The 25,063-nt window shown below is 33.7% G+C and overlaps 1 long non-coding RNA gene across 1 annotated transcript; it reads left to right on the top strand.

Annotated features, from left to right (window-relative positions):
- Positions 1-816: 816 nt before the first annotated feature.
- On the top strand, positions 817-24,313 carry LOC147391226 (uncharacterized). Its single transcript, XR_015183258.1, has 2 exons — positions 817-1,060; positions 24,071-24,313. It is a non-coding gene; the product is annotated as an uncharacterized LOC147391226 (long non-coding RNA).
- Positions 24,314-25,063: the final 750 nt, after the last annotated feature.

Below are 25,063 nucleotides of genomic sequence, written 5' to 3'. Positions count from 1 at the left end.
CTGGGTTTCAGTGACTATTTGACTTGCCCGTGATTTTGAGCTGATGACATACCTTGGTGACCTTGGGTATTCTATGAGAGGCTAACAGAAAATGACCAAAATAACCTCATCTTGAATCTCTTCCACTACTTCCAATTATCGACTTTCTTTAATTCATATAATCCACTCAAGTAAATCATAATGGGCCACCAAAATCGTGGTCTAACCAAAATTACATTACCAAAGTTCGTAGAATTTTCTCCTTCCCATCCTAATGGCATTAGATCATGTTTTTATTTGGATGTAACAAGGTAATGCAGGTATGAAACTTTTCTTACTAATTTAAAAAGGGAAGTATTTTTCTTTTAAACTTAAGTTTAACCTTTAATTATTTAAAAACTATCTTAAAATATCATCTATATTTGATAAAATGTGAAAATGTATTATGAAAAAATTATACAAAATTCTAACAAACAAATGGGTAAATTTAATTTTTTTTTTAAAGAATTGTTGATATTTATCAAGATGATAATAATGATGGTCATGGTGATGATGATCACAATAACCATCATCACCGTTGTCTCGTCATCAATGAATTCATCTCATCATCATTCCAACATCCATAGTTTGAAAATATCTGATTTGAAATAAAAAATCATGGTATTTTAAGACAATTTTTCATTAGTATATAAGAGAAGACTGATGTCAAGGGACATATCATATAAGATTAATCAAATAAGAAAAAAATTACTAGTTTATTTTAATAAATCCTATGACACCATTAGGTCTGTGTTAAAATTGAAGCTCGAGACATGGACTTAAACAAAAGAAAAAAAATTCTAAAATGACCTTTACATCCTAGGACTATAAATACCAAACTTAAAAGAAATTCCAGATTTTTATCTCTCTCACTCTCTTTTCTTCTAAAAGTAAACCTTAGCCTCCTTCAACTTTCTATCTTGGTTTTATCATCGCAAACTTCAAGGGGAACCAAAGAAGTAGAGTCTTTGATTACTTTCGGGAGTGAAATACTCAACTCAATCTCTCACATTCTTCGAGGACTTTATATTTTGTATCTAAGGTAGGAAATTTCTAAATCTTCTTGATAGTCATAGATTTCAATGCATATTAGTTTTCAATTCAAAACCTTATATTTTTGTTATAAATTAGGAAAAATATAACATATTCATGTTTAGAATTATTTGTTTGGTGTGTTTTATCTTTGAATCATGGTTTGAAATTGATTTTTTTTGTTGAGAGAGTGAATTTGGGGCAAAATTGTGGAATATGATAAAAAAAATCTTTTCGCTTGATCGATCCACCAATTGCCCCATGAACAAGTGCTAAGTGTGCATTCCTCTCAGGATCGTTCATCCCAAAGAGCTTAGTCAACTCCATCTTCCACCTCGGTCGACCAACCAATTGTCCCACAAAGAAGTAGAGGGTGAGCAACTCTCAGGTTTGGTCGATCCAACTAACTCAGTCAACCCAACAAGCTCATTTGACCCATGTTTTACCCTTGGTTGACACAACTTCTACGTCAATCGACCAACCTAGAATCCTGTGTACAAAAATTCATAAATTTGCACTTCTCGGATTCAGTCTCCCGATCTTATAGAAATTTTCTTAAAAACCTATTTTTAATTATTTTGAGCCATTTTTCTTAAATACTTTTAGAAAAATGAATTTTAATATTTGACATTGATTGTAAGCTTAATTCCAATGGTGTTCAATATTGGTTGAATTTGAAAAAACAAAATGATTTGAGTGTTAAAGTTCCAAAAAAATATTATGTTCTAAGTACGATATTTATAGAATTTACAACGGAGAGTGTAGACTCTCTCTGGGTGCGTGTGTTGGTGAGTGCATATTCATAATTAATATTTACTTTATGTTTTTGCAAGGCAGTGTTGCATGCTTTTTTTTTTTCCTGTACGAGTAATGAGAATGTAATCATTATTTATGTTTGTCATGTTGGATGGTTGCATAGTAGGAAGACTAGATATCAACCCACACACCTGTAATCATAGTAACAAAAATTAGTGATTTTTTGAAAAAAAAAATGCGTTTAGAACACATCTTGCATCCCTGACGATTAAAATAGTAAAAAAAAATGTGACTTTTTTATGTGTAAGAAAAGTCACCATTTCTTTTTCCAACTTTTTCTATTTTTTTCGAAGGAACAAAATTTAAACATTTTCTCTTTTTTTCTAAATGTAGGATTTGATACATAATAGACTTTGGTCATTCATAAATGTACAAATATGGGATTTGATGATAATAATTTGAGTTTTTGAATTTTCATTGGATATATATTTTTTCATAACTTTTAATATCTTTTACTTTCATTGTATTTTTTTCCTATTTTTAACATTTTTTTGAAGTTTTCCCTTGCCGATTTAAACTCGTACTCCGACTTCGTGACTATGCTTGTAATGTTAATTTTTATTTTGTTTTAAAAAAGAATATATATGTAACTATTTTGTGATCTGTTAAAGAATCTGTGAATGCTTGGAAGGATAGTTTGTCATGTTATTTTCGGAGTGACATACTATCTTAGGATGTATGGTTCGAATGGTAAACTCCTATGTACTATGAGATACATAGGAGAGCAACAACACAATTCAGATCCGAATGATTTTGATCTATTTTTACCAGTAAAATATATAATGTAAAGGTAGTTTTTAAACGAGCAGAGATATCTTACAAGAATCATATGTTAGCCTAATAGGTTTAGAAGAAAATAGCTAGTCAATGATTATTAATAGTCTAGAGTAGTCAAACGTATTGACACTTTGTGAAAGGTCCTATACCTTATAGTCACAGTCAACAACCAACTTGAACCAGATACATGGTCATCCAAGTATGGTAAATGAAGCAATTAGCTACAAAATTAGGAACAAATGGTGGGATTCCACATCGGTGATTATTTGAGTACGCTCTTACACTAAAATACTTTGTGAGTATGTTATTACGTCTATAATTTAATTTTAATATTATTCCCCTGTTATATTATTATCTTAACCTTGTGTTGATTATTTATGTTATTAACATTTATGGAGAGTGTTATTTAGTACCTTCGCTTTGTCATAGGATCATGGGGATTCGTGCTATAATTTGGGGCACTACAGAGTGGTATTAAAGGTCAATATCAATTCTATATGGGACAAAAACTTATTGAGTCTAGAGTTTTGTTAGAGTCTTGACAAAAGTTAGAGATAAGATCTTCAGGATTTTTCACTAGAGTCATGAAAACTGATAAGTCATGCAACAATCTTCTATTTTAGGAATTAACAAGATGGGCAAGATTACAAATATTTAAAATATAACCCTAAACTTAAATACAAAATGACCAATAATAAATAGGGCTAGATAAAAGCTACGACACCTCATAAAATGAAAAAATGTAAATAAGATACACTTATTACGTAAATGGAATATTGTCAAAATTCTGATATGAAGAATGAACTACTATTATCTTGCAGATAGTTACTCATTCCAAGAGTTTGAACTACATATTGTTTATATCTCAGTTATCGATATGAGAGGAAAAGGAAAGAGAAAACTAGATGATGGTCAACTTTTATGATAGGGTAACAATGACCAAATGGATCAAATACTAGATGTGATAGCTCACATAATAGAACATCGTGGAAAAATAATTAAAGAGATAGTCCATATTAGGGAACGCTAAGCTTACACTCAAGGAACAGAGATTACTCTACTCCAGGTCCCTCCTATAGGACTATTACCTCTTGTGTGCCCACCTATAATAGAGAGGGCTCTAGCGCTTCAGGGTCACTTGCAACTAGGGGTATTATTACAAAAAATTTAGAGATTGCAAGCCCCATCATTCAGAGGGTCGGTAGACCCAATAGAGGTTGGAGAGTGGGTGTTGAGGACAAAGGAACTTTTGGTTGCTATGGGTTGTATTGATGAACACAAGGTGACATTGGCTTCATTTAACCTAGAAGATGATGCTAATCAATGGTGGAGGTAAGTTAAAAACGTATAAGGGGGCACTTCGGCCACTTGGATGGGGTTTCAAAGGCTATTTCTAGAGAAGTTTGTGTTTGAGACTACAAAGGAAACAAAATATCAAGAGTTTGTGATTTTAACTCAAGGGACACAAACTATGATGGGGTATGAGATCAAGTTTACCTAATTGTCTCGATATGCACCAAACATAGTGGCCACAGAGTTGTGGAAGGAGAGTAAATTTTTTAGAGGGTCGAGGTTATTCTTCAAGATTAGAATGATTGGGTTTGAGAATACGATATATTTGGAGACGGTAAGCAGGACACAAAGGATTGAGAGAGAGATGAGGGAGAGTTGCAGGCTACTAAGAGATAGATTAATCGCTTTATAAGACAATTCCCAAGTCGATCAAATTTGACCAAGAGGCCCATGCTTGTGTGGCTTGTAGTTTTAAGCCATACATATGTACCATATTGACCCCCGGCTCCTCAGACATGGCAACCAACAGGGGCACAGCCTGGATAAACTAACAAGAGGCTAGTAATGAGGCCACCAATACTAAGAGATCTAGCACCCCATGTGGTCAAGCCACAAAGTCAAAATTTTTGCAGCTGCAAGTTGGTAGTACAAGAGTTCCTCCAAGACCTTAGGGGAGAGTCTACAACTTGACATGAGAAGATGTTCCAATCTCAGATGAATTTCTTAAAGGTAACATTATAGTTTCTAATGTGTAAGCTCGTGTACTGATAGACACAATTTCTTCTAGTTTTTATATTACTATTAAACTTTCACACATGTTAAAGTTAGAAATCACAAGCACATCCCGCACCCTAGTTTTATATACTCCCTTGGGAGATTAGCATATTGCCAAATCTGTATGTAAATATTGCATCATTAGAGTAGCTCATCAAAAGATGATCGCTAACATTAAACTTCTACAATTTAGGGAATTTGACTTAATTCTAGAAATGGATTGGTTTGTTCAAAATCATGTCTATGTATACTTTTTGCGAGAACAATGTGTTAGTTCCAAATTTTGTTTATCCCAAGACATATGTTGAGTGTCGGATTAATTTGCCATTAAATACATATGAAGACTCCGATAAAGCTACTCAAATACACGCGCCTCGACAAAAAGCTCAAATATGTGTGCACAAAGCCTAAAAGGTAATGAGATCACATAAGACCATTTCCCAACACTTAGATGATTGATAGGTTGACCCGTAGTGATTAGGAAAACTCTTTCTTTGACCCATTCACTTATCGAATTTTTTGAGAACAAAAAATGATCATATAGGGGACATTAAAGACTTGACTACCTTAAGACCATCCTCTATCCTTGGTGATTTTTTTTAGACGTTATATGGGTAAAATCTATTACTCCTTCGAACCGTTTCATCATCTAAGTTCCCGAAAGCTCATTTTGCCAAAAATGAAAAAGGATATTTTGGTTATGGCCCACCCCTTGGTAGAAGTTTGAGGAAGTTTTACATAGTAATACATATCATATCCCTAAACGGTGTATGAAACAAAGCTACCGTTTCAAAGTTATGGTCGAAATACCTTACAGTGATATTTCTATAATTTTGACGGCACTATCGTTGGAATTTACGGCTCCACCATTAGTACCTAACGGCGTAGCCAACAACAAGTGCCCAACGATCGTATTTTTGACCATTGAGACACAAAGTCCCCCTTTTATCTTTCAAACTAACTTTAGTTCATTTTTGTTGGTTGGTTCAAGCACTGTAGAAGAAACTCTCATCTCTAACCCATTCTAAAGATCTCTCTAGCCATGGAAGGCCCCATATTTAGTTGAAAACACATTCTTTTGTAAAATTCATAGTTTAATTTTCATATAATAGTTCATTCATTTATTGTTGAGAATAAGTTTCGAACTCAAGACCTCTTGAGTGTTTTATTGTAAAAAGTAGTACTTTCATTTTTTGGTGAAACATAAAAGAATTCTTTTCTTTTTTCCTTTTTTGTTTTACTTTACTTTATTGGTTTTGAAAGTTGTAAAAACATCTCTTCTTTCTTTAGTCCCACATCGGGTAAATCAAGGAAAATTCTCAACTTATTTATGATCCCTCTCTCTTTAATGCTTGAGTGTGAGAGAGATAGAGACTGGGTCTCGCGCGCACATGGGGGCCCAAGGCACTGTGGGACTGCAGTCCATTGAGTTTGGGGCCAACCCGTCGGACCTTAGTGGGCGTGTGCGCATACGATGCACGCGCAGGGGGGGTGCAGATTTCAGAATTTAAGCCTCACCTGGGTGCGTGTGATAGGCCCGTTTTTGCTAAACTTTTATTTAATCTCAATCGTTGGTTTGTGTTTTTATCTCAATCGTTGATTTGTTTTTTACCGTTTTGGACTACAATTGTGAATAGTTAGGTCTGTTATGAACCGATGGCTTGCTGTTTATAAAATTAGTTTTTTCCCTTTTATTCAAGTACAGAAAATGAAATTCTTTCTAATATCTCTTCTTCTCCGATTTCAAATTTTATGTTATCTCCGAATAGAAATCTTGCTGCTTGTGAAAAGTTAGATCTAATCGAGTTCGCCATAGATCTGTTATTTTCGAGTACACGGTTAGCAGACAGTGATTGTTGAATCTTGGAAATCAAACACCAGAAATCGACTGCACTGAGGATTCAATCTTAAGGAGGAGAAATTGGTTTTAAGGACAACAGCTTCTCCATGCCTCAGTCACCGATAAGTTCTTCCAATTTCCTCGAATTATTTACATTATAATATTGCTTATAATTCATTGTTTCAACAAACCAGAATCAGAATTTCTCCAACAGTCCTAAAACCAATTTATATCTATATCCTGTTTCTGTTTCTAAACTTTAAAACATGGATTTTAGACCCGAACATGTGAAACCTGACTTGTTGAAACCAGAACCTTTTAATGGAAGATTTTATCGAAGATGGAGTCAAAAGATGCTCTTCTTCCTTGAAGGCCTTAATGTATTGTTCGTACTCAAAATAGAAAAACCTATAGATACAGACCCTAATCTATAGAATTGGATCAAAGTAGATGAAATTTGTAGGAATTATATTTTATCTTGTCTTGTAAACACTTTGCATGATCTTTATTGTGTGTATGGTACTTCTATAGAATTATGAAGGGCATTAGAGAAGAAATATGTAACAGAAAATGCAGGTGTCAAAAAATATGTAGTTAAAACATTCTTAAAATTTTTAATTGTCAATGGGAAGTCGATTATAGATCAAGTAAATGAATTTCAAAATATTATTCATGAGTTGACATATGAAGGCATTAAATTGCCAGAACAGTTTGTAGTGTCATCTTTAATTAGGAAACTTCCCGAAAGTTAGAATGAATATAAGACTAATTTGAGGCAGAAAAAGAAAGATAAATCTCTTGAAGACCTCATTGTCCACATTAACATAGAAGAAACTAGTAGACTAAAAGAGAAAAATGGTAAGGTTAAACAATTTGTTACCAAAACCAATCTCATAGAAGGAGATTCTCAACTGTCTAGGTTTAGACCTAAGAAAGTATTTAAAAAAGAGGGGCCAAGGACTAAGAATACTGTTGGCTTCAAGAAGTCAAAAGGTAGTTGCTTTGTCTGTGGTAAACCTGGTCATCATGCAGTTGAGTGTAGATTCAGGAAAATTAAAGAAAAATTGAAAGGGAATCATGTGAATCTAACTAAAATTAATAATGATACTATTATTGCAGTTCTCTCTGAAGTCAGTCTTGTGAAAAATCCTAAGGAGTGGGCAGTAGACACTGGTGCTACGAGGCATGTGTGTGGGAACATGAAGATGTTTACTTCCTACAATTATGTGGGAGACGAAGTGGTCTATTTAGGAGACTCAAGAACATCTCAAGTTGTTGGAAAATGCAAAGTAACCCTTAAGCTAACTTCTGGGAAGACACTAGTACTCACAGATGTTCTTCATGTTCCTGCCATTAGAAGAAATCTTGTATCTGGGTCTCTTTTGAATAAAGTTGGGATTAAACTTGTATTTGAGTCTAATACACTAGTATTGACTAAAAATGGGGTATTTATAGGAAAATGATATTGTAAGGGAGTTTGTTTGTACTTAATATTGTGAATGATATTGCATCGTCTTCTGCTTATCTTGTTGAGTCAATTTCTTTATGGCATACTAGATTAGGTCACACCAATTTAGGAAAATTAAAGAAATTGAAGAACTTGGGTATTTGACCTAATATAGAAATTAAGAAATTAGATAAATGCGAGATTTGTGTAGAATCAAAATTTACACATAAGCCACACTATAACATATCAAGAACATCTTCAGAACTTCTTAGTCTTATTCATACTGATCTTGGAGATTTTAGAAATCCTGAGTTTAGAGGAGGTAAAAGATATTACATTACTTTTATAGATGATTTTTCTAGATTCACAAGAGTATATCTTTTTAGAAATAAAAATGAAGCAGAAGATATGTTTCTAAAATATAAAAATGAAGTAGAAAATTAATTAAATAGGAAAATTAAAATATTAAGATCTGATAGAGGAGGAGAATATGATTATAATCTCCTTAGTCAATTTTGTGAACAAAATGACATTATACATGAAATCACGCCTCTATACTCACTTGAGTCAAATGGAATAGCGGAAAGGAAGAACATATCTTTAAAAGAAATCTTAAATGCGTTACTTATAAACTCTAGAATGCCTAATAATATGTGGGGAGAGGCTATATTGACTGCAAGTCACATTACTAATAGAATTCCCCATAGGAAATTAGGAAAAACTCCTTATGAGCTTTGGAAATGTTATACACCTAACTTAAATTATCTTAAAGTATGGGGGTGTTTATGTAAAGTAGGACTCCTAAAAATTAAAACGAGAAAGATAGGACCTAAAACAATTGATTGTGCATTTTTATGATATTCTGAATATAGTATTTCATATAGATTCTTAACATTAAGATCTAATGAAGATGGTATTGATAGCAATGTCATCATTGAAGCTAGAGATGCTGAATTTTTTGAGAAAATTTTTCTTATGAGGGTTAAAGATTCCTTAAGTTCTGATGACAAAGGAAAAATGGTGATAGAAAAAGAAACGTCAATTTTTGAATCCTTTCCTAAAAAAATAGAACCTAGAAGGAGTAAAAGAATTAAAAAAGAAACCAATCTAGGAGATGATTTCTATACTTATTTAGTAGATGATGATCCGTTATCTTATCAAGAAGCCGTGACATCTCCTGATGCTGTTTTTTGGAGAGAAACCATTAATAGTGAATTATAGTCAATCATGTTAAATCATATTTAGGAATTAGTGGAGTTACCTAAAGGCACCAAACCTATTAGATGCAAATGGGTATTTAAAAAGAAACTAAGATTAGATGGATCAATAGATAAATGTAAAGCAAAATTGGTCGCCAAAGGATTTAGACAGAAAGAAGGAATAAATTACTCTAATACGTATTCTCCAGTAACCAGGATTGCTACTTTTAGAGTTTTAATAGCCTTAGCTTTTATTTACAAATTAGTAGTTCACCAAATGGATGTCAAAACAACATTTTTAAATAACAATTTAGAAGAAGAAATTTATATGGAACAACCTGAAGGGTGTATGGTTCCTGACCAAGAGAATAAAGTGTGTAGGTTAGTAAAATCATTATATGGGCTAAAACAAGCACCTAAATAATGGCATGAGAAATTTGATTCTATGCTTAAGTCTAGTGGATATATTTTTAATGATTGTGATAGATGTGTGTATAGCAAATTTAGTGGCAAAATTGATGTAATCATTTGTTTGTATGTAGATGATATGTTGATTTTGGGAACAAATCTAAAAATAGTTGAGAAAATTAAATCTTTCCTAAAATCCAAATTTGAGATGAAGGATTTAGGAGAAGTTGATGTCATGTTAGGGATTAAAATAGCTAAAAAAGATGAAGGATTTGTATTGTCTCAAAGCCATTATTAGAAAAAGTGTTAAAAAAGTTTGGATATTTTGAGAGTGTACCTGTCTTGACTCCTTTAGATCCGAACATAAAATTAAGAAAGAATAGAGGTGATAGTGTGTCACAAAAAGAATATGCTAGGATCATAGGAAATTTGATGTATTTAATGAACTGTACTCGTCCAGATATAGCTTTTGCTGTGGGGGTACTAAGTAGGTTCACTAGTAATCCTAGTAGAGACCATTGGATAGCATTAGTTAGGGTTCTTGGATATTTGAGAGGAACCATAGACATGGGTTTACATTTTAGTGGAAATCCAAATGTGTTAGAAGGGTATAGTGATGCAAACTGGATATCAGAATCTAATGAATCCAAGTCCACTAATGGTTATATTTTTATGTTAGGTGGAGGGGTTATCTCTTGAAAATCATTTAAGTAGACATGTATGACTAAATCTACAATGGAATCAGAGTTCATTGCGTTAGAGTTAGCGGGAACTGAGGCTGAATGGATAAGAAACCTATTAATAGGTATTCCTTTATGGGAAAAACCAATGCCATCAGTATTTATACACTGTGATAGTCAAGCTGCTATAGCCAAGGCTAAAAACCATATATATAATGGTAAAAGTAGACACATTCATCTTAGACATAATGTGGTCAGGCAATTATTAATGAATGGAGTGATTGCTATTGACTTTGTAAGGTCAAAAAGTAATTTAGCAGATCTATTAACAAAACTATTAACTAGAGGGTTAGTGAGTAAATCATCGAGGGGAATGGAATGCCTATATAAATAATTAGTCTGTGATGGAAATCCAATTTATATGACTGGAGATCCCAAGAAGTAGATTCAATGGGTAACAACAAGTCACTGAACTAATTGATGAAGCACTAGTGAAAAAGAGTTGAAAAACTTTTGATCCCTTTCCTATGATGTTAAGTAGTACTTATCTATGACGAGTTAAGGATGAACAAAAGTTCTTAATATAATCCATAGCCTTATTGGGTGGTGTGTAATAGTCATAGAACATACTTGATGGATTTACCTATGTGAATGTAGAAGTGGGGTCGTTTCTTATGAATAATATGGGCAATTATTCTAAAGCATTCATGAAATACCAAGATTCGACACATGGTCGGAAAGTGTTAAACCATAAGAACTCGAACGATCCTAGAAAGAAAGATACGTATGATATGATAGGTAAACTTACATTAAAAGGGAAAGGGTTAAGTAACCTAGTTACACCAGGTCCCTGTGAGTTTTGTCTATCTATACTAAGTATCGATTAAATCCAAAATACATCGATATTAGGTATCTGGTATTTCAATTTGTACGAGCAGCAATTCCTTCTCTTCTTACTATGAATTTGTGAGGGATTTTTATAAAATTCATAGTTATTTCATATAATATTTCATTCATTTATTGTTGAGAATAAGTTTTGAACTCAAGACCTCTTGAGTGTTTTATTGTAAAAAGTAGTACTTTCCTTTTTTGGTGAAACATCAAAGAACTCTTTTCTTTTTTTGTTTTACTTTACTTTATTAGTTTTGAAAGTTGTAAAAACATCTCTTCTTTCTTTAGTCCCACATCGGGTAAATACAAGGAAAGTTCTCAACTTATTTATAATCCCTCTCTCTTTAATGCTTGAGTGTGAGAGAGATAGAGACTGGGCCTCGAGCGCACATGGGGGCCCAAGGCACTGTGGGACGGCAGCCTATTGAGTTTGGGGCCAACCCGTCGGAAAATCTTAGTGCGTGTGTGCGCATACGATGCGCGCGCAAAGGGGGTGCAGATTTCAGAATTTAATCCTCACGTGGGTGCGCGTGATAGGCCCATTTTTGCTAAACTTTTATTTAATCTTAATCGTTGGTTTGTGTTTTTATCTCAACCGTTGATTTGTTTTTTACCGTTTTGGACTACAATTGTGAACAGTTAGGTTTGTTGTGAACCGATGGCTTGCTGTTTATAAAATTAATTTTTTCCTTTTATTCAAGTATAGAAAACGAAATACTTTCTGATCTCTCTTCTTCTCCGATTTCAAATTTTATGTTCTCTCTGAATACAAATCTTGCTGCTTGTGAAAAGTTCGATCTAATCGAGTTCGCCGTAGATCTACTATTTCCGAGTGAACGGTTAGTAGACAGTGACTATTGAATCTTGGAAATCAAACGTCAGAAATCGACTGCACTGAGGATTCAATCCTAAGGAGGCGAAATTGGTTTTAAAGACAGTGGCTTCTCTGTGCCTCAGTCACCGATAAGTTCTTCCAATTTTCTCAAATTATTTACATTATAATATTGCTTATAATTCATTATTTCAACAAACCACAATCAGAATTTCTCCAACATATTCAACTCAAGCCTTTTTCACTATTGAACCACTTCATTCAACACTCTTACTTGCACACATATTGGTGAATCTTATGGAGCTTAAAGCATTCTCTTGAAGTAAGGAGTACTTGGAATAAAGGTGACATTCTCAAGGACATGAAGAACTTGATAAAAAAATTGGCAAATCAATCAAGTTAGGCTAGGTCCTTGTGAGTATTTTTTTGTTATTTTTCTTTCTTTAACAAAAAGGATTCTTAATTCCTAGTGAAAACCAAGCTTTTGTGAGGAGTTGGGGATTCTATTCAAGAGTACAAGGTTGTGCATTTCTTAAGGAAAAAATTCACAGAAGAAGTATTCTTTTCAAACCATAGATTTAGATTTAGCTTAGAGAAAAATCTGTGTTGTAAAGTTTTAAGGTGAACCATAAACCTCATATGATAGTGGAACCTAAGACCCTAGAGTTGGGTACTCGGTAGTGGATATAGGCAACTTACCGAACCACTATAAATTGATTGTCCCCTTTTGCGATTATGCATGGTGTTCTACTTTGAATGAATGACATGAATGCCATGACTTGCTTATCAAGTGTTTGATAAAATGCCTCATTCATATTTTCTTGTTGTATGCAATGCCATAAATCAATTAAGATTAACTTTATGCATATCTATGTATTCAATGATATTAGTATAATCAAGAGACTTAGATTAGCTTTGTGTGGTGAATTTAAAATATAATTTTTAATTAACCTATTCACCCCCCTCTAGGTTTAGACAAGGTGCAAAACTCAACATTTCAACTAGTGTCAAAGCGGGTTACTCTATAAGGGTTTAACAACCTTGAGTTGATCTTATAAATTTTGAATCATGTCTAAATTCGAGAAGTGAAATCCCATTCACTTTCCCATATTTGATGGTGTAAAGTATGTTTTCTGAAAAAAATAAAATGATGATATACATCAACTCCCTAAGTAAGGATATAGAGGAAGGTTGGGAACCTCTTATTGACAAGTTAGAAGTAATGGTGTTTCCATCATTATGCCAAAACCATCAAAGAATTGGTTTGAACAAGATAAGATCGACAGTAGCAATAACTTCAAAGTACTTAATACTATAACTAGTACAATTTTCGATGCTGAATATCAAAGGATATGAATATGTATGTCGGTCAAACAAGCTTAGAAAATTTTAGAAGCCGCGAACGAAGGAACTAGTATTGTGAAAAAGTCTAAATTTCAATTCCTTAGAACTCAATTTGAAAACATTAAGATGGAGGAGAGTGAAACTATCCAGGAATTATAGACACGATTAAGTGACATATTCCACGTTTTATGTGAGAGAGTCTGCCCATAGGGAAGAATTTACGCTAAAATCCTTAGATTTCTACCCAAGAGGTTCACTTCTAAGGTCACCTCAATTGATGAATATCGAGATGTGGAGACTTTGCTAGTGTAGAAACCCCCATTTTCGCACTTGTCTAATTAATCAACCTGTAAACCCGATTGAGACGGTTCCCAATGATAGATGAATATTCCAATATTTTTATTTTTTACTAGATGTGTTTCCAAAGTTCAGATAAGATATTTCAAACAAATAAACTTTAAAAATCACGCTACGTTAGGAAAATATGACCCAAAAACATAGAAATCATCATTTTCAGACAAAAAAATGTATTACGAGAAAAATCACTAAAAATGATGAAATTACCAAAATACCCTTGACATCAAAATATCCCTAGAGCCTACATTACACTTAGGAAAACCCTTTTGAAGACATAAAATAACAAACTAAAATCAAATAAATTATTTCATCAATTTTCACAAAATTCGACAAAATTATGAAAGCGTGCCTTATAGGGTCTATTATCATTTTACATAAAAAACCCATAAGTGACACAAACCAATACTCTCATTGAATTTTTTATAAAAAACTGATTGCAAAATATTCTAAAACATCAAAAATTAACCTTTTAACGCAAAAGCCCTCTTTGAGGGCAAAACGATAAATTTTCAAATCTTAAAAAATAAAAAATTAAAAACTAATAATTAAAACATTAATTAACATAAAATAAAATTTTAATAAATTAAATTAAATTTTTTTGGACAAATAAAACCAATTAATTAAGCCCATGGGTCAAATATTAAGTAGTGACCATTTATTTAAGTGGGGCCCACATGATATTTAATAAATAATCCTCCACTGGGGGTCCCGAAGAATTAAAAATATAATTTAATAAAGAACCCTCTATTGAGGGGTTCTCCTAAAACTTAAAAAAATTCTCATTCTACATAAGTCAAAATTCAAAATTCAAATAAAACCTAATTGAATCCTAATCTAAAACAACTTAACAAACCTTATCTCTAAGAGACCTAATACAAAGTCTAATATTCAAAACTCTTTTTAAAAGGAGCATCCACCACTTAAATTCGTAGGTAAAAAAAAATCTTAGAAAAGAGAGTTCAAAAACTCTCCCAAGACTTCCCAAAATCCTATATCTGAAATTTCAAACCCATACTTAACCCCCAAGTCTTAGTTTTCCACCTAAAAAACACCTAGAACTCTTAAGACACCCCAAAAAAGTCAGAAAATATTCAGATCTAGGAGAAGAAAATCTCATCTCGAAGATTGGAAGTAGATCTAACAACTGAGACAAAAGTGATAATATTTACACGATGAACACTTTCCATCAATTTCTGAGGGAATCGATCATTGCAATCACTCAGTTAAAGAAGATAATATTTTTATTTTATTTTTAGGATATTTTTTTTGTAATGTAAAATTTTTGACAAAAGTAGAGATTGATATTCGTTGGGCGGGATTGGTGCCTAACACCTTCCAATCCCGTAACATGATCTTCGTACCCATAATCTTTTTTACAATTCAATATTTTTTTTTTATCCATTTAGAGTCATGTTTTAGTTTTTAGACTGTAAAACTAGGTGGCGACTCCTAAAAAAATAAAAGCAGATTTGCACCAGTAGATCAAGGGCGCTTTCAAACAGTTAAAGAACTTATGGGTTCACTCGCAACCTTTGAACTCCATCTTGAAGGTTCTCCCTCTGAAGGGAAGACAACGGTCTTTAAGACCTCCTTGCTTAAGGCACCATCTAAATGGTCATCTCATTACCTTGTTGAATCTTCCTCCCAAGATAATAATAAAATCAATAATGAAGAAGATGACGAGGATGACCTTGAAGATGAGGACTTGATCTTGCTTGCTTGAAAATTTCATAAATTCTTCAAGAGGAAAGATTCCAATAGCTTCGGCAGAAAGAGTCTACCTGTGAATAAACAACCAATAATAGGAAAATACTCGTCCAAATCCAAGGAAGATACTGAATGCTTCAGTTGTGGTGGAAAATGCCATTATTCCACTATTTGTCCCTCAAAACAAAAATCTAAAAGTCTTTAAAGGCCAAGTCTAAGGAAAATACTATGGCTACAAAAATCGCGTGGGATGATAACTCAAATGAGTCAAGAGATGAGGAACAAAGATATCAGATTCTAAAAACTACAAAACCATTTGAATCCTTATGGCTTCCACCACAATCTCCATACTCGATGAGGATGAAATTGATGAAAAATAGGAATCTGAAAATTAGAATCACCCTTAAGATGTCTTTTCATTTGATGAGGAAAGAGGATGATGATGACAAACTCAAACTTTAGTCAGCATTCGATCAACTGTTCATTAGTCATGTGAAACTGACCAAGAACTATGATAAAAAAAAACTTCAAAAAGAACGATGGTGTGCTGAATATGTCAAGTTAGTAAGGAAAAATGTTTCCTAGTGCTTCAATTAGAAGACAATAAAATTCAACTCCAAACAGCCCTAGAGAGACAGTCTAGTGTGTCTTCTTTATCTGATAAAGCCATGAATAAAAAGAATGAAATGCTCACAAATCTTCAACAATTAAAAAATCTTCTTAATATGGCAAACTCCACTATAGCCCATCAAAACTTAGAATTATTGAACCTTCGTGATGAAAACAAAGTTCTTAAGTTTAACGTCAATGAGTTGTAAAAACATAATGCTAGACTTGAGCGTAACTACACTTAGGAAAATTTGGATTTAGAAAATATTATGGGAGTTCAAAATCCCTATAGGGATAAAGAAGGTTTGGGTTATGATAGGTATACTTCTACATCACCTCCATTTCCTACTGTGTTTATTCATGGAGAATTATCCAACACTAAGACGAACCTAAAAAAGTCATCACATGTAATTTCTATGGTGGAACTGGTCACATGATATATGAATGTATTGAATACAAGACCATCCACAACATAACCTCACAGGCCCCTATTGGTAGATCTTTATTGGTTGAAAAGAAAAAGCATGATGAAAAGAAGTCGCCTCTGCAAAACAAAGCTGAAAACGTTAAGAGCGAGGTGTCTCCCAAGTAAAAGGGAGTGAATAATTCATCTTCTCCCAAATAGAACAATAATATTGATGAACTCTTTAACCAAATTGCTCATCTGAACCTACAAGTTAAAGAACTTGTTGAGTCAAGTAAAGGCAATCAAGATATAAGAAGGAATCCAAAGAAAAAATCACCTTCAAGATCATCCAAGAAGAGTAAGTCCCTTAAGAATAACTCACCTGTCGAGGAGAAAGTAGAGTCGAATAGGAAAATTCCTTTTCCTCTTAAACGTAATCCTCAACCCCCTAAGACAGCTCTATAATGAAAAGTCAAAAATGGGGATAACAAGTACCTTGTAATTCACACAACTCTCAAGGCATCTTGATAGCAATTGCTCCCGACACATGACGGGTGACAGAAGTCAGTTTAGTCACATGGTTGACTTTGATGGAGGAACTATCACCTTTGGTGATGACAGCACCGCCAAGATTATTGGGCAATGAGCGGTTAGTGGATTGGGATTGCCCACGATAGAAAATATACTATGTGTTGATGGTTTGAAATACAACTTTCTAAGCATATCCCAAATATGCGATAATGACCACTTGGTGAATTTCTGTCATGAAATTTGCGAGATCTCAACCTTCAATGGTAAAGTTATTATAAGAGATCTTCGCACTTCTGATAACTGTTATGTTATCGAAAATACAGGAAAAACCATTGTCTCTTGTGTGAGCAACGTGGCTCAAATTGATGAAATCCAGTTGTAACATCAACGACTCGATCATGTCCATTACAAGAACTTATTTCGTCTAATCTCAAAAGGCTTGGTCAGAGGATTACCCAAGTTAGGTAAACAAGTAAGAGATGTTTGTGGGGAATACCAAAAAATAACATCCACTCTTGCTATCTCAAAACCCCTAGCTTTCTCACATATGAACCTTGTAGGTCCCACTAAAATTATGAGTCTAGGAGGTAAGAGACATTTCTTGGTGGTCGTTGATGATTACTCTAGATTCACCTGGGTCGTTTTTTTGAAAAAAATCTGATACTTTTGATGAGTTCAAAAAGATCATTAAGCGAATCTAGATAAAAAAAATGATTAGTTGTAGGTAGGATTAGAAGTTATCATGGTAGAGAGTTTGAGGATGGTCAGTTCACACATTTCTAGGATGAAAATTGAATCCGACATGAATTCTCAGCTCCTAGGACCCCTCAGTAGAATGAAGTTGTTGAGGGGAAGAATCGCATTCTTCAAGAAATGGTCACAGTCATGCTTCATAGTAAAAAACTTCTTAAAAGTCTGTGGGCCGAAACTGTGAATACAGCTTGTCACATTATCAATCGAGTATATCTTTGAGTAGGCTTAAACAAAATAGGTTATGAACTATGGAAGGAAAAAACTCCTAGTGTCAAGCACTTCAAAGTCTTTGAAAGTAAATGTTATATCCTAAAAGATCGTAAACACTTGAAAAAATTTGATTCGAAGAGTAACGAAGCAATCTTTTTGAGATATTTTTCAAATAGTCGTGCTTTTCGAGTTTTTAATCAAAAGAACTCCTCCATCCAAGAATCCATAAATGTGGTGATCAATGATAAACCCATTAAAGACAATGGTTTTTTTGACCCAGAGGTTGAGGACGAGGAAGTATTTCATGTTCCATCTTCAACTCCCTCAACGTCTCAGGTTCCGAAAACATTACTTGTTGTCAAGGATCATCCCGCCAATCAAATCCTTCGAGACCCTAGCATCGGTGTTAAAATCAGACGAGAACTTGAAACATTGAACAATCATCTTTACTTTACATCCAAAATGGAGTTCAAAAATATTGATGAAGCCCTCATTGATGAATATTGACTTCAAGCTATGCAAGAGGAACTTTTTCAGTTTACTCAGAATCACGTGTAGTGCTTCGTACCAAGACCATCTGATAAGAATGCCATCAGAACCAAATAGATATACAAGAAAAAATTTGATGAACTTGGCAATGTTGTTAGAAACAAAGATCATCCAGTAGTTCAGAGATATTCTCAGATTATGGGTGTTGATTTTGATGAAACCTTTGCCCCTGTTGTTAGACTTGAATCGATTCGAATTTTGATGTCCATAACATAATCTATGAAATTTGAATTAATTCAGATGGATGTCAAGAGTACTTTTTTGAATTGCATCTTAGATGATGAAGTTTATGTTGAGCAACCCAAGGGTTTCATTGATCCTAAACATCCTCACAAAGTCTTCGGACTTAAAATATATTTTACTGTCTTAAACAAGTCTGTGCGTGGTATGACCGGTTGAGTCAATTTTTGATCAACCATAACTATACTAGGACTAGTGTTGATCAAATATTATTTGTTCAAAAGGTCAAGGGTCATACTTTCATTGCCCAGATTTATGTGAACGACATTGTGTTCGGCTTCACCAATGAAGAGATGGCTCATAAGTTTGCCCACTTGATGCAATCTGAATTTGAAATGAGCATGATAGGTGAGCTTAACTTCTTCCTAGGGTTGTAGGTTAAATAGCTTAAGGATATTATGTTTGTCTTGTAGACTAAATATGCACATGAATTGGTAAATTATTTCGGTCTTCAGTCTGGTAGAACTCACTACACCATACTCAAACTTTCTAAAGATATATCTAGTAAAAGTGTGGACCAACACCTTTATAGGAGTATGATTAGTAGCATTCTCTATTTGAAACCTAGTCGGCTAGACATCTCCTTTTTTATTGGAGCCTGTGCCTGCTTTCAAGCCAATCCTAAGGAATCGCATTTAACGACTATCAAATAGATCATTCATTATGTGGTTGGTACATTCGAATATGGCATCTGGTATCCTTTTAATTCATCTTCTATTATTGCTGGGTACTTTAATGTTGATTGGGCTGAAAACATTGATGACCGAAAATCCATCAGTAGTGGTTGTTTTTATATAGGAAACTGTCTCATTGCTTGGCAAAATAAGAAACAAAACTCTATTTCTCTATCCACCGCTGAGGCCGAGTACATTACGACCAGAAGTTGTTGTGTACAACTTCGGTAGATGAAGTAGATGTTTTCAGACTACATGTTATCTCAAGATATGATGAGTATTCTATAACAATACTAGTCCAATACTCTCAAACAAAATATATCGACATTCGGCATCATTTCATACGTGTACTTGTTGAAGATAACGTTATTTCTCTTGAATATGTCCCAATCGAAAGTCAGCTTGTCGATATTCTCACAAAACCTTTGGATTCGATGCGTTTTGAACATCTTCAAAAAGTGCTTCATATGAGCTCCCAGTCTGAGATAATTGGCTGAGTGCTCGTTAGCACTCCTATAAATTTTTATTTTCGATTTTTCACCTAGCATGGGTAAATTTGAGTCTTTAGACTCAATCATTGTGCTTTTTAGACATATCCAAGGTTATGATCTTTCTTGCATAAATAAAAATTTTACGTCATTTTTAGACATCACTTTTGAGCAATTTCACTGATGCTTGAATCTCTCTCGAACTTGAGACTATTTGTAGATTTGGGTTTATAGACCCCTCATAAATTCATTCTCGAGCTTCTATCGATTTATTTGCTCATTGCTAGCTCATTTTCTCTCTTTTAAATTTTCAAAAATTTTGCCTTTTAACAAAATTTTGTTTTGTTTTGTTTTTTTTTTGAGACTTCTTGAAAGAGTATTTGGCATGTCCATAATATTTTTTTTGCATGTTAAAATCATACTAAAACCAAAAAATTATGAATTTTTCTTGGGCATTTTTTGGAATTGACTGCATCGCTATTAATTAAAATGGTGGCAACGTCCCTACTCATAAATTTGCTTTTTTTTTTTATCACTTTTTTCTTTTTGCCTCCACTCTTCTCCCCTTTTCTCTCTTTCTCTCTCCTTTGGGTGTGTGTTTTTCCCCATTTTTTTCATCGTTTTACTCCATCACTCATCTTTCCATCAATATGTTCCTCATTTTTTCTTCTTTTCCCTTTTCACCATCTCTTTGTTGGTGGTTGTGATGGCTAAACAAGGTCAAACTCCACAAGATCCGCCTCCTCGTCATTCCAAAATGTCCATGAATATGGTTTCTCCTCCTACTTTGCTCCACTACCTCTTCATTTACCTCTACCCTCTCATATGCTAGTTGAGGAATTGGAATTTGAATCAAATGATGAACTACCCACAGATCATGTTAATTATGTATCTTGATGCACATCATTCAAGAAGCGCTTTTTTATTTGTGAAATCAATGTTCAAGAATCCACCGCTCACAAATATGACGTGTTTAGTATGCTTCATCGCGTGGGTTGGGAAGAGATGTTTCATTTTTGTGGTGGCGTCTACCTTATGTGTGTAGTCAATATCTATGCAAGTGTGACGAAAATCGAGTACAATCCTCCGTCTCTAGTTGTCACTATATTTCATCTTCGGCCACCTCTTCGTACTATGGTAATCCCTCACACCATTAGTAGACTTCTAGGGATGCCTGTTACCGATGTGCCCATGCCCGAGACGGAGTCTGACTACTTGATTCGATAGGATCAACTCCAACAAGTGTTATGTGGTCCCAACAACCAACTCTGATGGTTTAAAGGCAGTATTTGCTCGACATGCACTATGTGAAAAAAGCCCATATTTGACGGTCTTAGCTCGTCAAATTTCTCAAAATTTGACAGACACTCCTGTCAAATGTGCCCGTCAAATATGTTCTTGTAGAATTTTTTTTTGACAATCCTGGACTATCAAATTATTGGAGAATGAGCTTTAAAAAAATTTAAAAAAAATTCATAGAGTATGACCGTCGAATTTGGAGGTTTAACAAACAATAGCATGGTCTTCTAATTCACCAATCACAATAAACAACATAATAATAAAAAAATAAAAGAAAAATCATAACACAAGCTCCAAATTAAATTAAACAACTCAAAATTCATATTGTGTATTGAAATTCCATTACTAAACAAGCTCTAATAGAAGCAATTGGGCACTAACAAATGAAATTGAGTCACATAATTGCTTAGAAATAAAATACAATCAGAAGAAAATGGTTGTGATGCCTTTCATCTCTTCTGACTCTCTTCGCTCTATCATGTATTCTTATTTTTCTCAAGGTTTGGATTTTTTTTACATTGCCACTGTTTCCTAGATCAGATACTCCTTTTTGAGATGGTTGAAGACTTCACCGCCGTGTCAAAAGTTTCTTGTGTGATGTATGCTCAAAATTTCAAGTTCAAAGATCATGCCACGTGGAATCAATCACCATATATAAACCACTAATACCATCAAACAGCCAAAGAGAGTCCCACATTCTCCCATGCCTTATGAACACAAAACATGATTACCAAGATATCACTCCATACCTTCAATATCAAAGGTTCGTCAACAGAAGTGTGACGTTTTTTTAATTCTAATGTCGGAGCTACAAAACAATAAGTTGAAGAAGAAATCAATGATCATACAGAAGATGGAATACAGACAAAGCATGTTGTGTAGTCAATTAAAAAGAATAATACTAAACTCAAACACACTCAACTAACGTAGAATGTGCAAAGAACCATAGTGCTTTAGTTACGTATTATGCCCATCCTATAGATCTTGAGTCACATAGGGATAAATGGGGCTTGAACTTAAGTTGTGCTTTTGTTTTTTATTTTTTTCACTTATTTCTCCTCTCATATGGGTTTTGTGACTAATGGAGAAGGTTGTTTACTATATACTAGTTATAAAAATGCATATAAACAGATTAAAGGGCATCAAGACAAATACCTCAGGAGTGAATGTGAGGCTAACTCTAATCTCTCCACAATACTCTTGGTCCTTGACCACATTGTAAGGAGTTGGTAACAAGTTTCCCTCCATAAATAGTGGATCAAGAGGAATGATGCAAGAATCATAAAATAAAAATTTGAATAATTTCACTTCAAGTATAATGATAATACATAAAAATTAGTAGAGTTAAACAGAGCAATGTTAGCCTCATATTTTTTGTGACAGCCACTAACCCATGAACACTTTTCAAGCTACAATTTAATGAGATTTTAATAATATGTAAGTAGGATAACTTCATTCCTTTCCAATGTGAGATATGCACATCAAACATTTGAGAGAGATGCTGCAACATTGTGGAATGCAAATATTTAACAAAACGTTTTAATATTCTAATATTATCTAATTTCGTTGAATACATAATCTAAATGCATGTTGAAATCTATTTTCAATGAACAATAGGACCGACTTATTTTAGAAAATATGGATGTTCAGTATATTGTGCACATCTCATTAGTTCTGTGAGTGTGTGTGTGTGTGTGTGTGTGTGTGCGTGTACGTGCAATGCATGCATGTGTGTGTTGGTTGCTTGTATGGTCCAAATACATAGCTTTTTTATGTTAATTGAAGGTCATGAGTGGGTCCAATATCTGGTCAGCTAGATTAATTAGTTGGAAATTTATTTATCTGGATTCTGAATTATTTTTCTATTCAAAGAAGACATAGTTATATAGGAGTCAAACTAAATAAGAACAAGATATGATAAATTTAGTCTAAGAGATGAAGTATGCTTTTTAAGTATCAAAATAGATCAAAGTACATGTAAATCAAGACATTAGGAGTTCCAAAAACTTGTATATATAATTAAAAAGAGATAATGAAATTTCTGAAAGTTAGTTCTGATGGGGGATTCTTTCCAAAAGAGATGAGAATTTTACCAGCCCTAGTTAGTTGCTTATTTAGATAGTGTCCAAGATACAAATGGAAAATAAATAAAAGAGGATGGAAAGATGGATATACATACTCAGCAACCAAATGTTCCTCTAAGCTATGAACAACCTCTTATAAAGTGGTGCCCCAAGCTCAGGTTTTATGGTTCTTATGTGAGATGGCCCCTTAATATAGCTTACCTACCATAACAAAATGTGCACTGTAAGAATCAATCAAGTAATCCTTTGTCCATACGAGAATTAGCAGTATTGTCTACTCCTACCCAAAGAAGATTACACAAGAGATCAAAATTATTTCTTAGTCATTTCTCCTTTTGTACATCTACTTGAAATTCTTAGCAATTTGATACTAAGTAGCGTACACCAACAACCAAGCATGTAAATAAAAAGTTTTGCTTCTAACTCAAGCTAATTAAGTCAACTCCAATATAGAGCCTGGGAACACTACCAACTAGGTTGAGTTCATTACTGATATCAAAGACGAGTTAGTAACAAAACCAAGACAACTTAGATTTTAGATTGAGGTAGTGAGAGCGGACATGAACACATTTGCGATAACAGAAGACATGGGGCTTAGAAAAAATTGAATGGAGAAGCAAGATTTATTCATCCAATCCCAAAATTTTGGGAAAGGTAGCCAAAACAAAATAAATAGTTTGATTAGTAAACAACTATCTAATGCACCTATTATTAGAAAATACACTATGAATTGTTACAGTAGATGCAATTTGATGTATCATCTCCGAATCTTTTTTCTGAACAACTAAAGATCATTCTTTAATTCATTGCAGATTTTGAACTTCTCCACTACTTGAAATCACAATTTCAATTAAGAGCTGCACCATGTTTATAGGAAGAATTCAGCGTAGTTATCCAGCTCGGATTCCTCGTAACCATATTAGTCCATTTCATACAGAAAAGAATGTGCACATCATGCACACAAAGATCAAAAGATAAAGAGAAATGTGCACAAAAGTACTATGTAAACGTAAAACTTGGCCTCTCTTATAAAGCCAGTATAAGTTGCTGTATTTTGTTATCGGAGTACACAAAAGTACCTATCTGTTGGGTATTTTAATTAGAGGGACCACGGGCATTAGCTTAGCACTAGATAATGACATCACAAACCCACTACTCAGCACTAACACCACTATTTCCATTCCCTCCGGACACATCTCAGCATGTGTCACACATCAATGTTGTTTCGTGTTTCATAAATTAATTGAAAAATGTAGTACTGATTTGTTATGACCACACCATCAGAAACAATGGGGATCAAATATTTTCAGTCTAATAAATGATTTCAGTCTTCTATAAATGAGAGCAGTCGGCAGCGCAATATCAAGGAAAACATCAATGAAAAATCACATCAAGTTTACAAAAATACCTAGAATTTCACAACAATATCAGGAGTATGAAGGAATCCCCGTGGGGATTCTACAACAAGCTCTACAGCCTCCTTATATTTTGTCTAAGACAACAATTCTTGGAACCGCTGAACAACCGGAGATATTAAAAAAATGATTCCAATGTGCAATAGAAGTACATGGCATGCAAAACAATGACTTTCATTTAATATGTTAGGAGAGATTTGAACACAAGATTCTAGGTTGCATAAAGTTCAAGTTTCTTTACTTTCTTGCAATTAAAAAAAAATTGCAAGTATAGACTAAAAAAATCAAGAGTCAAGAATTAATTTACCAAGTTTAAAATGTTTAATTGAAGAAGAAATCGGATGGCATTCATAAGTGCAAATTGGTCTAAACTCATTCTAGCATTCAAGG

Source organism: Akebia trifoliata, chromosome 11 (genome assembly GCF_017979445.1).
Source record: "Akebia trifoliata isolate Shusen 1 chromosome 11, ASM1797944v1, whole genome shotgun sequence".
Classification (NCBI taxonomy): Eukaryota; Viridiplantae; Streptophyta; class Magnoliopsida; order Ranunculales; family Lardizabalaceae; genus Akebia; species Akebia trifoliata.
Note: the sequence above shows the minus strand (reverse complement) of the source record. Positions and strands in the feature narration are given on the sequence as shown.